Source organism: Myotis nattereri, assembly GCF_964212035.1.
Source record: "Myotis nattereri genome assembly, chromosome: 9".
Taxonomy (NCBI): Eukaryota; Metazoa; Chordata; class Mammalia; order Chiroptera; family Vespertilionidae; genus Myotis; species Myotis nattereri.
The window spans coordinates 73366958-73380642 of record NC_138084.1 but is presented as its reverse complement, the minus strand read 5'-3'; positions in this window follow the sequence as shown (position 1 = coordinate 73380642).

The following is a 13685-nucleotide window of genomic DNA, read 5'->3' as shown; positions in this document are numbered from 1 at the left end:
TCAGGACAGACGTACTTATGATAAATTTTTACACCTGTTAATATTTTTTCAAATCAAAGAATGTGAAAATATTTTTTAACTTAACAAAAGTAATTCTCCTTCACTCTCTTTTTATGCACCTATAAACCTGTATGTACATATACTTTTGTTGAAATGGAAATAAAACACCATTCTATTTCCAAATCTTTTTTATATCTTTAGCTGAACTGTATTAATAGATAAATTATTTAGAGAAAATAGCTGTAATTAAGCAATACTATTACATATTCCAAAACTATGATCCTTAGCATGCTGGTTCTACCAGCCATTAATAGATGGCCCTCAAATAAAAGTTCCTATGGCCAAATAAGTTTGAAGCACTCTGGGTGACCCAGGTGCATATATTTTTGCTGCAACACTATTTGGGAGAGAAGGAGAAATTCTATATGATCTCTAAAACATATTTGGCCATTAACTAATCCCAGATCATGTATATACTGTCTTTCATATTTCTTCAGTGCCCAGTGATGAAATGGACAAGTAAATATTTGTAGCTAATAAGAACTTAATTCTGACTCTCACTCTACTGGTTTTAAGATTCTTGCAAATGAAGTTTAATTTTTATTTAATTTTAATTTGTATTAAAGTATCTCACCCCAAAATTGCCTGTATTATTTTCTTAAGCTGTATTTATAATTTTGTCTATTTAATAGTCACTAGCCTTAAAGAATTTTTAAAATTTTTCATTCAAAATGAAATGTGAAAAATATTTGTTTCATGGGTATATAAACTTTCTTTACTGAATGAACTTTTATGGAATGTCAGACTGCCTCGTGAAAAGGAGTATTCAGAATTGAATAAAATAGGCAGAAAGAGGCCTAACTATAATCATTGTAGATCATATAATCCAAGATAGTAACTGCATAACTTGTCATAATGCATTTCCCTTTACAAATTTTTTTTAGTATCCAGCTTGAAAATGCATTTACTGTTGTGTAAATATATTAATTAAATTACAAAACTTAAAATTCTTAAACCTTGAAGCTTTAAACTATTGGGACAAGGTACAATACCTAACACATCTTTTTATAGGTAAAAATTCTTCGTTCATAGTTTCATTCTTAGAATAAAAGCACAATTAGATTTCACAGAAACTCTAAAGTCACTTGGACCCATCACATTCGTCATCATTACTAACATTTATTGAGTACTGGGTGGAAAATAGCCTGTATTGAATAGGAATTTATCATTTGAAGGTCTCAGACAGAATCCTTGGTCATTTCCTAACCACCTACAGAAAACATTAACTTTAGACCTTAGTAAATAAATAGATAACTTTTATTCTAGTATCTTTTTTGTGGAGAGTCTTAGGAACAAAGAGCATACTCTCTAATATTATAATAATACCAGAGGCCCAGTGCACAAAATTTGTGCAGGGGCATGGTCCCTCAGCCCAGCCTTCACCCTCTCCAATCTGGGACCCCTTGGGAGATGTCCAACTGCCGGTTTGGGTCCGATCCAGTTGGACATCCCTCTTGCAATCCAGGACCACTGGCTCCTAACTGTTCACCTGCCTGCCTGCCTGATTGCCCCTAACCCCTCTGCCTGCCTGATGACCCTAACTACTCTCCACTGCTGGCATGATCGCCCCTAAATGTTCTTTCTGCCTGCCTGATCGCCCCTAACTACCTCTGCCTCAGTCCCCGCCATCATGGCTTTGTCCAGAAGGATGTCCGGAAGACGTCTGGTCTATCCAGTCTAATTAGCATATTACCCTTTTATTAGTATAGATATATCTGCTTATCTCTCATGTTATTAATAAATAATAAAGTAGCCTAATATGGTTTTCTTTTGGGCTAACTTACATGTCATACTAATCTTATGCTAAATTAGTTTGCTATTTCATATCATGGAATGAAAAAACAAAAAGTATTAGCAGACCAAATTTAAAAATTGTAGCTATTCTGTAATTGTGACACATGTGCTCCTAGATATACAGATGTGAATTTGGGGGCTCCTACATCAAAACAGCTTGCTGGGAAAAACCTTTCAATAATGCCCTCCTATTTTGAAATGTACCATAGGCAAAGCTGACAATTTTATACAAAATGTAATAAAAATCCATGGAAGCAGACGTGAATGATTCCCACTCGTGGGAAAATGTGGAGGATATTTTCCTTAGCAATTGATCACCCTGAGGCAAAACAAACAGTGAGCGAACATTCAATGGTCCATGGAAGGATGGAAGGAAGGCAGAACTGCAAAAACTTCAATATGCCTGGTTCCAATGACCATTGCAATGTTTAAACTATGCCTATCCATTTGGAATAACATATTAAAATGTTTCCACTTCTTTAAATGAATGAAGAGTCAGTTTCTGTAAAACCTATAATGAAACTACTATGGATTTTTCTTCCTACTTTTCCCTTTACCCTAAGAAAAACATTTTCCAATGGTGGCAATGAATATTTTTCAGAAGTAGCAAAACCATGATCTCAAAGCATTCTTATATTGTGCCTATATTTCAATCTTTATGCATTTTTAAAGCCAGATTCAGAGCAAGGCCATAAGTGCGCTTTCTTTAAAATGCATTTATGATGTTGAAATTTTTTATCAAGCTATTTTTTTATTTGTCATTACATCTTAGATGCAAAATTGAGCATGGTTGAACCATTTGGGGTCATGGAAACTCTAAACATAAGTTAAGATTCAGCAGGAGCAAATCAGTTTTCTGCTGCTCTAAGCATTTTTCTATTACTTGTTATTATAATACTTGACCATGGGTGATGCAAGTGGATGGAAAGTACAGCAATATTATAAAACGACAGGATGGGTACCAAAAAATAACAAGAGAATTGTTTCAGATATTAAACTTGCAAATTGGAAATTCTGAAGTAGTTCAATTTGAAATGGAAAATAATTAGACCTAATAAATTAGTAAAATAATATTAGAATCTAGCTACATAAAGAAGCTTTATTTAAATGGGGAGGGGTAGGATTAGGGAGTAGGGGTTCAATGTGGGAAAAGGGGGATATCTCTAATACTTTCAACAATAAAGATAAATTTAAAAAGATCAGGCCCTAACCAGTTTGGCTCAGTGGATAGAGCTCTGGCCTGTGGACTGAAGGGTCCCAGGTTTGATTCCAGTCAAGGGCATGTACCTTGGTTGCAGGCACATCCCCAGTAGGGGCTGTGTAGGAGGTGGCCGATGGATGTTTCTCTCGTTTCTAACTCTCTATGCTTCTCCCTTTCACTCTGTAAAAAATCAATAAAATATATTTAATAAATAAATAAAAAATAAAAAATCAGGACAAAGGACAGTTTTTTGCTTCAATGTGAATGCATTGTTCCATGCAATTTTTCTGCTTGAATCAGTGACAATTTATTCTGCAACTATTATAAATTGAAACTGTATTTTATTTATTGAGATACATTACTCAATTTCATATAAATATTTAACCAGCCATGAAGAAAAAACTATTAGATCTTTTCCTTCATTTGCAGCAGGGTTTAGTGAGTGATTCGGGCTTCATTGAATATGGCAATTTCCCAGAGTTTACTATTAGCTTATCTATTTTCAGGCATTCCTCAGAAAATGAAAGAACTAAAATTTGTCCACTGAAAGCTATCAGAAAAAATGAAGCAAATAATTGAAAAATCAAATTCTGAATAGGGAGAAATGATTTCTCTTTTGTTCATCTACTGTCATTCAGATTTTCTTCTTTGAATACTTTATAAAAAAATCTTAGTGATGGTTCTGTTTCTCTAGAGAACCCTGACTAGTATAGTCTTTTAAAGGAAGTTTCTTAAAAATAAATCCCAGAATACTCTGTTCTCTCCCTCTTCAATGATCCTTTTGTTTGCCTGTATTAAAATGACATGCAATTATGAAATACTAGAGACCCATTGCACGAAGAGATTCGTGCAATAGGCCTTCCTTCCCCTGGCTGCCTGCACCGGTTTTCCTCTGGCACCCGGGACCCAGGCATTCGCTCTGGCCACAGCGGAGAAGGCAAGCCTCTTCAGTCTTCGCTCTGAACCTGCATATGAAAATTAACTGCCATCTTTGTTGGATTAATTAGCATACACATCCTGATTGGCTGGTGGGCGTAGCGGAGTGACACAAATTTGCCTGTTTCTCTTTTATTAGTATAGATTTCTTCAGAAAAAGAGCAAAATTGTTATGGAGGCTAAACATTTGTAATTTTTTCTTCCCTCTCCAACATCATTTTAATAGTCACCACACTCAAAGAATAATGAAATTCAACTTTAATTTTTCTGTCTTTCCTCAACTCATATACATCTTTCATGATGCTCATCATTTCAGCACATGGATTCTGAGTCTGTTTTACTTATTATGGCTCCAAGTGGAAATTTGATCAGGTGAACTATTTCTGCATTCCTCTTTGAATTGGTTTTATTGTTTCAAATTCTTTCATCTTCAAAGTATCCTAGGTCTGAAACAATAAAATTAGTGCATACTCCCTTGCTTGAATTATATGAACTTACTTTCTTTTCATTCAATCAGATAAATGATGGTTTGAAAATCAAATCAGAAATGTGTACTCATTTAAAAATTTCCCAGATAAAGTTAAGTATGTATATATTTATTTCTACCCATGACTCTACTGCTCTTTTACACAGCTCACTATTTATGATCACTTCTCCCTCCAGCTCCTTTACCCCTCAACTTTGTCACAAGACATGGCAATTTAAAATGTCACACAAAAATGCAAAATCTATCTAGCACTCTTAAGGTGGCACCTGTGGTGTTATCATCCCTATTCTTCCTGCATATCTGGGGCATATAGCCCTTTAACTTAGCAGCTTGGAATGATGGGAAGACCAAGGCCTTTGTGCTGCAGAGTTCAGTCCAGCTGAAATTAAATGCCCTGTGTTATCTGAATTATTAACTTCTAGTTGTTTCCAAAGCTCTTCAAAACCGACTCCCCTAAAATCTAAATGTTCCCAGTTCTAACAAGCACTCTCTATTTTAAGAAGTTGGTTTAAAACATTTGATTAAAAAAAAGACAGCATCTGATTTATAGTAACACTAAATTCTAGATATTTAGTATGCATATTTTTTTTTTTTTAGCTGAGAGAAAACAAGGAATTTATTGGCTTGTAAAACTAAAAAGTATAGACATGACCTTTATCTTCATCATTGTCCGCTACATGCATGGTTGGCTGCAGGCCAAGTGGAACTCTCTCTGCATGTCTCCGTTCTACTTTCTCTGTGTTGTATTTTCTATCAGGCAGGCTCTCAGGAGCTCCAGCTTCAATCTTTCCAGCTTGGATACCATGGGAAAAAAGACCCTCTTTCTTAGTTGGAATTAAAGTCCTGGTACTAAATTTCATTATCCTGGCCTGGTCTAAGTCATCCTAGCCATACTTTATAAGTAATCTGAAAGAAAAGTAAATGCCCAGGGCCAGCTATTTCACAAAATGTGAATTTCGACTTTTAAGCCTAACGTATAATGGTAAAGATGCAGGCATAGACTCCAGAATAACTGGACTATTTCTGAGATATTTTTCCATGTAGATCATGGGCATTACCAGTTAATAATATCAATTGGTGCTGATCATAAGATTCCTGAAGTAAACAGATGACCTTTATTCTTCTGCTGTTGAAAAGGTCTTAATCACACTATAAGACCAAACAGAAACCTTCATTTGAGCCTGTATGATAATATGCATGCATTGCATATTTTTTAAATTAAATTTATTGGGATGACATTGGTCGACATGATCATGTAGGTTTCAATGTCACAAAAATCTGTATATTGTGCCATGTGTCCACCACCCAAAGTCAGATCTTCTCCTGTTACCATATATTTGCACAACTTTAAAATGATATAAATGTATTTGAAATTAGTGACTTGACTATTAAGAGTATTCTAGTTTGTTCCATTATATTTTCTCTATTATACCATTAGGTCCTTGAGGTAATAGATTGTGTTTTCTATTTCTTTATCAACTTAAGGTACTTTGTAAACATTATAATAACAAAGTAAGGGAGAAATTAGAGACAAGTATTGAATTTTTCTCTTAAGTTGTGTGTCTGTGCATGTATACATGTGTGTAAAGGGAAATATTCATAAGCTTTGCATATCTTGGTTAAAATGGCTATGTAATGAATATTTAATATCCCCTTATGCAGATTTAAAAATTCCTAGTTGACAAATACAATTATTTTCACTTATGGGAATAAAGTTGATAATCACATTTACTTAAAGACTTATCAGTCATGTTTTTATATGCCAGGCACTGTATTAGCTGCAGTCTTTTGTGAAGGGCTTAGGATATAATAAACATCTCCTGACTAAAGAGCTTACTAATTGTTCTTATATATTAATCAGATATCAGTCTAAGTACTGTCTTGTATTCTAAGACTTATGCTATGCTACATATCAAAGACAAAAGGATTAGAGCCTGAATTTTCTTGCCTCTTTATGTAAACTGCAATGCCATTGCCTTCATTGCTCTTTCATTTCACAGGCAGTGCCTGCCATGGAATACTAACTTCTATTTAGTACGCTTTTTTCTAATGAAGGATAATGAGATTCTGTAATGCAGCAAGTATAATTTATGAATCAGCATCAAATAAAGCTTTGCAAGCAAACTAAAGACAAATCTCACCAAGTTAGCTATTCATAGCCTGCTCCTGGAATTAAATCAAAAGCACTGAGTAAACTAACATCTGAGGATTGGGCGCCAACTGTCTTTTACAGCTGACAAGATGCTTGGCACTACTGTGCAAATAAAAAATATTTTCATTTATCACTTGCATTGGTCTTGTGAGATTGTGCAGAACACCGGAGAAGGAACACTTAGAGGCCATTACAGGGGAGTATTTGTAGATTACAATTTCTTTTATTGTAGACTAGAGGCCCGGTGCACAAAAATTTGTGCACTCGGGGGGGAGGGTGGTCCCTCAGCCCGGCCAGTGCCCTCTCGCAGTCTGGGACCCCTCGGGAGATAACACCCTGCTGGCTTAGGCCCGCTCCCGGGTGACAGAGGGCAGGCCCAATCCCTAGGTGCAGCCCCTGGTCGGGCTCAGAGCAGGGCCGATTGGGGAGTTGGGGCGCCGCCTCCTGTCACACACAGAGCAGGGTGGATCAGGGGGTTGGGGCGCCGCCACTGTCACACTCAGGGCAGGGCCAATGGGGAGGTTATGGCTCTACCCCGTCACACACAGAGCAGGGACCATGGGGGGCGGGGGGGGGGGAGATTGGGGAGCTGAACCTTGTCACACACAGAGCAGGGCAGATCAGGGGGTTTGGGCGCTGCCCCCTGTCACATTGATCCTGGTGCTGGGAGGCCTCGCAGCTCCACTGATCCCAGTGCTGGGAGGCATATTACCCTTTTACTATATAGGATAGAAGCCTGGTGCACGGGTGGGGGCTGGCTGGTTTGCCCTGAAGGGTGTCCTGGATCAGGGTGGGGGTCCTCACTGGGGTGCCTGGCCAGTCTGGGTGAGGGGCTGAGGCCCGTTTTCAGGCTGACTGGTGACTAAAGCTCCCAACCTGTCCTTTTTTCCATTTTTTTTCATTCTGGGCCAGCTTTAGCTCTGAGGCTCGGCTCCAGCTATGAGACTTCCACTGCTGAAAGCAGGTTTCTGGCCTTTGTTTACCTTCTGTTTTTGAAACAATGTTGCTGCTGGCTGAAGCCCGGGTTTTGTTTAGCTTCTATTTTTGTAACATAGTTGCTTAGAGTGCAGCTGAGAAGCCGGCAACACAGGTGGGGAAGCTTTGGCTTCCTCTGTCCCTAAAGCAAGCAAGCCTCTTGTTAGTTTCAAGCTGCCTGGCTGCCAGCCGCCATCTTGGCTGCCAGTTAATTTGCATATCTTGCTGATTAGCAAATGGGAAGGGTAGCGGTCGTACGCCAATTACCATGTTTCTGTTTTATTAGATAGGATGTTTGTCTGGATTTTAAAATGTATAATTCAAATATTTAGATATATAATTAAAATGCATACTAAGCCATTGACTATAAAAGATAGTCTTGAATTTTGCATAAAGGTCCATAAAAGTTAACAATTCTCTTATCCTAACATCTATTGTATATTTTGAACTGTATGTCATAAACTAAACTTATGATCTTTCTCCACCCAAAAACCTGTTCTTTGTTTAGAATTTTGTTTTCCTAATTTCCTCTCTCATACCTCTCAAACTAGTTATCCCACAATTAAGAGATCACTAAGCAAAAATAATTATACTCCCTATATGCCACTGAAATCTCCTCTTTTCTTCATTTATCATGTTATCACTTCATTTATTCCCATTTTGCCTCTTACCTGGACTAAGGGAGGAGGCCATGTGTAGGGAAGAGGCAGCAGACCAATGTCAGTACAGCTGGAACAGAAGATAGGAGTGGAAGACTGGTGCAAGCTATGGATGGAAATGGAAATCTACTGAGTAGTGACCTTCGTGGGAAGATCTTGGATTTTTCCTGGAGTTGATGGGAAATCACTGAAGGATATTAATAAGTGTGTGCAATTATCCCAAAATAAAATTAGTGGTAAAAGATTGTTTAGAAGGAAGGCATGATAAACAAAATCATGGTTCCCTATCCCCCATTTCATCCCCCAAAGACATCAGTGTCCTGTACCTGGGAGAGAGAGAGAGAGAGAGAGAGAGAGAGAGAGAGAGAGAGAGAGAGAGATTTGAAGATGATATCCGCTGCCTTGAAGTTGAAAAAACAGCCATTCATTAGGCAGAGGGTAAAAGTGGCTTCTAGAAACTGTAAAAGTCAAGGAAAAGGCCCTGCTGGTGTTGCAAAGTGGTTAGACATCAATCCAGGATCCAAGAGATTACCTGTTTGATTCCCAGTTAAGGCACATGCCTGGGTTTCGGACTTGCTGAATCTCCAGTGGGGGTGTGCAGGAGGCAGTTGATCCATATTTCTCTGTCATCAATATTTCTATCTCATTACAGGATATTTTGTTTTGTTTTGTAGGAGGAATATAAACTCAATGAAGACAATTTAATGACATTATTATGAATTATTACATTTTAAATTAAATTATAAATGATATAGTTATCAGAACTTGAAAGATTTCTTGTTAAATCCAATATCATGAAATGTTTAGATAATCTAGGCCAGTGGTCGGCAAACTCATTAGTCAACAGAGCCAAATATTAACAGTACAATGACTGAAATTTATTTTGAGATCCGAATTTTTTAAACTTAAACTATTTAGGTAGGTACATTGTTATTAACTTAATTAGGGTACTCCTAAACTGGCCTTTGCTAAAAAATGTCCTCAGTCTGATTGAGGTACGTTCGCTGAGGTCGACCCCTTCCAACTCTCCCATCCACACTCGTCCTGTATACTTGTTTCAGATAGACGAGTGTGGATGGGAGAGTTGGAAGGGGTCGATGTCAGCAAATGTACCTCCAAACAATGCACCTCCCCCTCACTGCGTATCCTGGTGGCCTGCCTGCGCTGTGTCTCCTGTCGCCAGACCGACCAACACCCCCCACTTCTTCTAACGCCACGTCTTCAAAGTAGACTCGCCCAGGCCGAAAACCGACTTCTGCACATGGGCCACGAAGTTTCAATCACACTGTACGTTCGCACCCGCATGTGGTATTTTGTGGAAGAGCCACACTCAAAGGGTCAAAGAGCCGCATGTGGTTCGCGAGCCGCGGTTTTCTGGCCACTGATTTAGGCTAACAGTGCAACTGAAATCACTTTGCTTTCAGTCTCTAAATCCTAACTGAATGGCGAGGAATATAAAAATACAGCAAGTATATAAATTTTAAACACCACCTCATTACTTCTTAGTGGCTAAGTACTGCAAACTAGAATCAAAATAGAGCTGAGCTGTATTTGTGTGTTGGGGGAGAGGTAGTTTTTTGTTTGGTTTGTTGTTGTCTTTCTGGTTGCATCCAACATTGAAATATAAATTTTCATTATGTATTAGGCATCTAAAACCATTTCACTAGGTACATTATTTTGCACTTGAGAAAACAGACCCAGAAATGCTAAACAATTTGCCTAGATGATAAACCCATAAGTAATGATCAAGGACTGAGGGCTTGTTGTGTTGACATGAAGACCCAGATCCTATTCTTATCCTTTACACTATGCAAATTACAATCATGACATATATAAGTGGTATATCTATATTTTTAAAATAAATTCCATTCATGACAAATTACAATCATGACATATATAAGTGGTATATCTATATTTTTAAAATAAATTCCATTTCTAGAATCTGAATGTAAGTAAATAAAGGTAGGTAAAAATAATTGGTTAGAGGGATGGTTAGAGGGATGGCACACTCGTCTATCTGAAACAAGTATACAGGACGAGTGTGGATGGGAGAGTTGGAAGGGGTCGACCTCAGCGAACGTACCTCAATCAGATTGAGGACATTTTTTAGCAAAGGCCAGTTTAGGAGTACCCTAATTAAGTTAATAACAATGTACCTTGTGAATACTACCCAAGTGAGTAAGTATAGGTATGCTCGATATCTAGCCACATATTGTGAATACTAGATACACAGTGTTCAATGCAATACTATTATTGCCATATTGCAGTTGTTTTCTAATGAACAGTGCCGCAAAAGCCATCCCTCTAACCAATTATTTTTACCTACCTTTATTTACTTACATTCAGTTTCTAGAGATGGAATTTATTTTAAAAATTGTATGTATGGTTTAAACCTTTTCATTAAACTATACTTAATTGACTTAAATAAATGATTTATTTATTTACTTATGCCTAAACTTAAAATTTAACTTCAGTAATGATTCTATAATATGAATGGCTTTATAATTACTTGTAATGATGGTTTATTGATAGTTTCAAATGTCTATCTTTTCTTTGATCACATGGATGCATTTCTGATGTTGCTAAAAGTATATTGGTGAAAGTTGTCTGGCAAAATTGAATTTGAAGTGAACCGGTGGTATTTGATATTTCACTAAATTCAGTGAGACATGTAAGTTATAAAGAAAAGGATTTCACCCTGACTGGTTTGGCTCAGTGAATAGAGCGTCGGCCTGCGGACTCAAGGGTCCCGGGTTCAATTCCGGTCAAGGGCATCTACCTTGGTTGCAGGCACATCCCCAGTGGGGAGTGTGCAGGAGGCAGCTGATCAATGTTTCTCTCTCATCGATGTTTCTAACTCTCTATCCCTCTCCCTTCCTCTCTGTAAAGAAATCAATAAAATGTATTTTTAAAAAAAGAAAATGATTTCTGCTATCCACAAGTAATTATTAAAAATGACTAACATGTTAAGGTCAGAGCCTACTCAGGTATGAACATGCTATAAAAATAGTCTAATTAGAAGTATTGTTGGGTTAAGTTTCCATGCCTCTGGGAGCTGGTGCTGCACTGAACTAAGTAAATTTTCTTCTTGTCAGGAAATTATTCAAAATACACTTTACTCTTTTTCCCCTTTTCCTCTTTCTTCCATCTAGTTTTGCATAAGACTTAGAGGTTGTAAATTACATTTTAAAAATGACACATATGCCTAATAATACTGATAAATGCATTTTCTGTAATTTTTCTGTTTTGTTCTGCATTGCTACAACTTCTGATTTTCCATAATTTTAAAAGATTTTTGAATATTGCCTTTAGTCATTAACAATGACCCAATTGCCTATTAATTGCTAAACAATTATCTTATTTATATGATAGACTTAATTGAAATTTTCAAGGAATTACCTATTTTTGAAAATGTCTCAGAAAGTGCAAAACAGAATCTCCGTATTTAGGTTATAGCAATCAACTTGGTAGACACACAAATACACACACATATACTTGTACACATATACTAACTACTTATTTATTATTCATTCATTCATTTTTTCATACAACAAAAACTTATTGATCAATTGTGATGTACAATAGATTGTAGGAAATAAAAATTAATGTGTGGTTCTTGTTTTTAATTAAACCCATAGGGAAATGAGAAAATTACTCTAACAGTGAAATAAAATTAGATATGATAAGATTCCCTATGCTTTTTCTAGTGTAGATTCTATATATTTTTGTTGTTGTTAATCCTCACCCGAAGACATTTTTTCCATTGATTTTTAGGGAGAGAGAGGGAAAAACAGAGGGAAACATTGATGTGAGAGAAACTCATGGATTGGTTGCCTCCTGCTTGAGCCCTGACCAAGGCCCAACTTGGAAGGAGCCTGCAACCAAGGCACGTACCCTGGACCAGAATTGAACCCGGGACTCTTTGGTCCACAGCCGACGCTCTATCCACTGAGCAAAACTGGCTAGGTCTTTATAATCCCATATAATAAAAGCCTAGGTGGCATCATGCCCTTGCACGACTCCCTCGCAGAACGTCATCACAAGATGGCCGCCACAAGATGGCCATGCACACAGCAGAGGTGGCCCAGTGGCCGCTCCACGTGGTGAGGCCTGGGGGTCCTGCAGCTCTGTGCAGTGCAGGGGAGGCAGTCCTGGCATCTCGCCACCTCGCTCAGAGATGGCTGGCCCTAGTGGAGGAGGTGAGTCGCAGAAGGGGAGGGCAGTTGTAGGCGATCAGGCTGGCAGGGGAGGGCAGTTGGGGTGATCAGGCCTGCAAGGGAGGGAATTTGGGGGTGACCAGGCCTGCAGGAGAGGGCAGTTGTGTGCAACCAGGTCTGCAGGGGAGCAGTTAGGGGAGATCAGGTTGGCAAGCAGAAGTGGATAGGGGCAATCAGGCAGGCAGGCAGGTGAACAGTTAGGAGCCAGCAGTCCTGGATTGTGAAAGGGATGTCTGACTGCTGGTTTAAATGGGATCGGGCCTAAACTAGCAGTCATACATCCCCTGAGGGGTCCCAGATTGGAGAGGGTGAAGGCCAGGCTGAGGGACACCACCCCCCTGTGCACAAATTTCATGCACCGGGCCGCTAGTCTATATATATAAAAGTCTATGTGACTGGCCTGCTGGCCAGTAGCTATGATGCGCAGATGCTCAACACAGGAGCTGCTGAGCTGTCGTCACTTGGCAGTGGTGGTTCTCCGGTGATGCACCCAGAACCAGTGAGAAGGAAGCCTGATTCCAAGGTGAGTCACCTGAGAACTGCCCTCTCGCAATCCAGGACCCCTCAGGGGTTGTCAGAGAGATGATTTTGGCCTGATCCCTGCAGGCCAGGCTGAGGGACCTCACAGGTACAGGAATCCATGCACCAGGCTTCTAGTTTTTAATAATCAAAAACACTAAAGGCACAAGGGATGCATGAGAAAATATTTGAAGACAAAGATAGGCATATTTTGTGTAAAGAAAAGGAGTAATTATATCTAATTTACTTGGGTACACCTCATCTAAAAAAGAGCTTTTCAAAAAACATGGAAAAAGAACTACTGAAAGGCACTCTTGGAGTTTATTTACTTGGCAATGAGAAGTGTTTTAAAATTTTTAAAAAGGAGTAAAATGCTCAATCACTTACTTTCTTAAGATAAATATGAAATCAGAGTAGAAGACAGAATGAAAAAGGAAACATAACTTGAGAACAGTTGTTATTATAAAATGTTAATATATTTAGTAAACATTTAGTGAGTTTCTATTACATCCCAGACAGAGTAGTAGACACAAAGCTATATAGAAAATTAAGGCAATAAAGCCTGTCTATGGGAGCTCAATCTAGTAGAAATACCACTTACAAAACCAACAATTAAAGTGATACATGTTAAAATGAAGGTAAAGATTTGCTTCAGTATGGAGAATACAAAGACAATTATGTTTAC